Genomic DNA, 4711 nt, shown 5'->3' with positions numbered 1-4711 from the left:
GAAAAGGTAATATCAATACCACTAAGTGCCTTAGGTACAATTCCAAAACATCTGGAGCTCCACTCAAATCCCATCAGCATTAACCCAAAGGTGCTTTTTCAAAAGTTAGCTAGACCTTCTTTTTCCTTGAAAATGTTTCACTTTTCACCCAAGAACTGATACTACACTTGATCTTAGCCAAAAGGCCGAGAAGCGAAAATCGTCTATTTTCAGATCACCCAAGAACTGAAGAAGCTTCTTGGATGAGAAGCGAAATGTCTTCAAGGAAAAAATAAGGTCCAGTTCAGAGATGGGTTTCAGCAGGTTCTGACCAGTTCTGGAGAACTGGTAGCGGAAATTTTGAGTAGTTCGGCGAACCGGTAGTAAAAATTCTGACTGGCCCCACCCCATCTATTCTCTGCCTCCCGAGTCCCAGCTGATCGGGAGGAAATGGGGATTTTGCAGTATCCTTCCCCTGGGTGGGAATGGAGATTTTAGAGTATCTTCCCCTGCCATGCCCACCAAGCCACACCCACAGAGCCGGTAGTAAAAAATTTTGAAACCCACCACTGGTCCAGTTGCCTTTTGAAAAAGCACCTTTGGGACAACCAGGACTTGGATGACTGAGAATCTCCATAGACATCCTTCAGCATTTACAAAATCATTCTTAATTTTCTTAATTCTTAAAGGCAGACTTACTTGGAATAACTGACGTCCTGTGATGATGTCTTTAACACCATCAAACAACACTGAACTATCTAGCTCCTCGGGAAGGATTCTGGAGTTAGACAAAAATGCCAAATCCAATTAAACATCTGGCTGATTCTGCAACAAACCATAATCATCAATCAATCAATCAATCAATTTCTAAAACCAGCCATCTCAATCCAATGACTTGGGGTGGTGAATATTTCTAAAACAATTTAAAACACTATAAAAATACAAACATCAGCTGAGAAAATTATCATAATAATTGTCCCTATAGCTGAGAAACAGGGCCCTGCATTAAATATACTCCATTAAATGCTGCAAGTCACATGTAGATGTCGGGATGCAAGTATAATTTCTATCATTATACACAAAATAAATCTTGCATCTTTAAAAATTACAAATAAATAGGGGAGAGAGAAGTTCTGGGCACATTAATGGTTAACAGTTTTATCTCAAGTTATTGCTATTCAGTTAAGCTATCTGAATTCTTGCAAGAAGAATTTGGACTGCCTAAAACTGCAAAATGGCAGTTTAGTCAATTGATTTCAAAGTTTGATCTAAATGCCTTCAGGGCATCTAAAACTTCAAAATTACTATCAGTGTTAGAATATGCTTTGAAGAATTATAAGTCTACAGTATTTTTTAATCAATAATTAAACAGAATCACCAAGGTAGTTATTACTATTTTCAAGAACTCTGGAGAGAAAAGTTGGAACATCTTTTATTAAATTAACAACTGGGGATCTTAAAGAATGTTAAGTATGTTGTTGATGATCTTTAAAACTTTGTAAACATGTGGATATGAAGCAAAAGTAATTTTACATCTAATAAATAGTGTGACAAGCTCATATCATATGAAAAAGTGTCCTGCACTTGCACTGAACAGTCAGCAAAATAATGCTTTTTACATGTGCTGCGAATCCCAAATGTTTAAAGGGTTTGCAGTCTATGTCATTTTGTTGGAAGTATAAAATGATTGAGGACACATTTATACAATATAGGCTATTCTCACCATTGAATGATTTTGGTTTAATATCCATAAGGTGATATAAAACTCAATACATATTTCAAAGATAATATGATTTAAACTTTTGAATTATCTACACCAAACTTGGAATTTACTACTTTATGAAGAGCATAAAACATGGGATGCAGTAAAAAGATTGCTATTCCTTGTTGGAAAGATAGTACAATTCCAGATTGCTATGCTGAATTACAGCTATACTGTATATGTTTGCTTTGTGTTCCTGAACTAGCTCTCTACTAGTGTAATGGGAAAACAAGTCAATATCATTCGAGTCAAGAATGATTTTTAAATCATTAAGTCGAGTGATGTTTTTAAAAATTACACGGAATGATTTCCTATGCAACATGTAACATAATCTGTTTTTGTTTTTTTCTGTTTTTTCTGTTTTTCTGCTTCCTCAAATTTTTACTCTCACTTTTTCCCTCTCCCTCTCTCTTTCCCTCCCACACTTTGTATATTAAAGCAAAAGAATTTTTTTAAATAAACAAATTTAGTTTTCTTTTCAACCCTAATCTAATTTCAAATCTAATCTAATTCCTCTTTTACCTGTTTTTCTGCTTCCCCAAATGTTTACTCTCACTTTTTCCCTCTCCCTCTCTCTTTCCCTCCCACACTTTGTATATTAAAGCAAAAGAATTTTTTTAAATAAACAAATTTAGTTTTCTTTTCAACCCTAATCTAATTTCAAATCTAATCTAATTCTTCTTTTACCTGTTTTTCTGCTTCCCCAAATTTTTACTCCCTCCCCCTCCCCCTCTCCCTTTCCCTCCTACACTTTGTATATTAAAGCAAAATATTTTTTTAAGTAAACAAGTTTATTTAGTTTTCTTTTCAACCCTAATCTAATTAGCCTCTAGGTAAAATAATAAAGGAAAAGTTTCTAGATGTCTACTACCTATGGCTCCTTAAGCTGGACGGACACACACACACACACACACACACACACTACATATATGAATAGAATAGAATAGAATAGAATAGAATAGAATAGAATAGAATAGAATAGAATAGAATAGAATAGAATAGAATAGAATAGAATTCTTTATTGGCCAAGTGTGATTGGACACACAAGGAATTTGTCTCTGGTGCATATGCTCTCAGTGTACATAAGGAGAATAAAATACATTCATCAAGAATAAAAAGATACAACACTTAGTGATAGTCAAGGTTACTAATAAGCTATCAAATCATACTAGGACACAAATAAAAACAATATAATTTAAAGATACAAGCAACATGGTTATAGTAATAAGTGGGGAGAGATAGATATTAGTAAGGAAGAGAAGAATAATAGTAATACAGTCTTAGTAAATTATTTGACAGTGTTGTGGGAATTAGTTGTTAAGCAGAGTGATGGCATTACGGGGAAAAACTGTCTATTATTATTATTATTATTATTATTATTATTATTATTATTATTATTATTATTTAATCTTTAGTGAGATTCACAGCCTTTGAGGCTGGTTAATAGCTCAGCAGCTCGAGTCCTAACCAAGGACCTAGGAACTGTTAAGGTATCGTCGGAGGATGTAAGCTGTTCCGAGTAAGGTGGTTTTTTGTAGAGTCAAAATGTTCAAGTCCGGCAAATTTAGAATTTCTAAATAGCGAGGTAGCCCTTTGGCTATTGCTCCAAGGGCTCCAATTACAATCGGGACAACACACGATTTCTTTTTCCACAGTCGCTCAACTTCAATTTGCAAGTCCCGGTACTTTGTGATTTTTTCTTGCGGCTTATCTTCAATCTGTGCTGCATCACCAGGTATTGCAATGTCAATGAACCATACTTTTTTCTTTTCAACTATTGTTATGTCAGGTGTGTTGTTGTTGTTGTTGTTGTTGTTGTTATTATTATTATTATTTCCTATTCAGATTGTAAATAGATGAGGCATGAATGTTGTACAATTATTATTTGTCCTTTTAGATACTGGAGGTCAAGATTGTAAAAAAACAACAACAATTCCTGCTCTCTTTCATCTGAGTTATGAGAATATCCATCAACCTGAATTTTAATTAGCCTGCTGTTCTGTAGAATACAATATGAACATTTTGAATCTCACCACATGGGGGAGTAATGGAACAAATATTCAGATGCTAAATAACAGATAAAAGTCACCTTGGTTGGATGTCACCATGTCACTGATTAGCATGAACATCTGGGCTAAATTTGAAAAACAGGACTTGCCTTATTTTTGTTACTTCGTTGTTTTTACTGATATCACACTATTGTCGAGAAAGCAAGTTTGCAATAATTAATGTGCGTCTAGTTAATTTTTGTTGCAGATGCAGAACATATGGTCTGGCCTTATTGTAAATAGCGGGTCTGTTTTCAGGGCTGTACAGAATTTTCTACTAATTTATTTTAATTATAATGCAATCCTTTATGTTAATATAGGTAACTCAGAGGGGAGGGGGTGAAAGAAGAGGAGAAAAATTCTCAGAAGAGGCCAGTGGCAAATCACTTCCATAATATGATCAAGAAAACTACATGGAGGTAATTACTAAAAATCAGGAAAATATTCCCCATTAACAAATTGAATCTTTTCACATGATCAGAAACACAAATAGTTCAATAAAACCAGACAACAGTGCTTTACTATTTACAACAAGTGTGCTCTGGTCAATGGCGACTGAAACCTTGATTTTGTATGCAAACATAAATAGCTTTGCTGAAAGTAACATCTCTATGGAAACCAGGTTGCTCTTTTCTTTCAAAAGAAAGGAACAAAGGAAATCACATAAATGTAATTCACATAACTTAATGATTTGATTTGGCTCTTTGCCAAGCAGGATTTCACATTTTTCATACAATTCATACATTTGATGGGATTCAGATTCACCCATTTTTTTTTTTAGTAACAAATGAAAAATTCCAAGTGAGATTAATCTACTTATAACTTTGCAATTGATCACAATCACTGTCTAGTTTTCCTAAGCATGGAATTTGACTAAAGTCCAATGTTGTAACAAAAGTGAAAACGTCTCCTACTTTATCAT

At 34.1% G+C, this 4711-nt stretch overlaps 1 non-coding gene across 1 annotated transcript; it reads right to left on the bottom strand.

The window, feature by feature from the left end:
- LOC139318960 (U2 spliceosomal RNA) lies at positions 1-197 on the bottom strand. Its single transcript, XR_011600602.1, has one exon. It is a non-coding gene; the product is annotated as a U2 spliceosomal RNA (small nuclear RNA).
- Positions 198-4711: the final 4514 nt, after the last annotated feature.

The sequence above is a fragment of the Pituophis catenifer genome, unplaced genomic scaffold, assembly GCF_029215685.1.
Source record: "Pituophis catenifer annectens isolate HBS135680 unplaced genomic scaffold, rPitCat1.0.hap2 SCAF_6, whole genome shotgun sequence".
In the NCBI taxonomy this organism is placed as follows: Eukaryota; Metazoa; Chordata; class Lepidosauria; order Squamata; family Colubridae; genus Pituophis; species Pituophis catenifer.
This window is presented reverse-complemented; position numbering and strand designations above follow the sequence as displayed.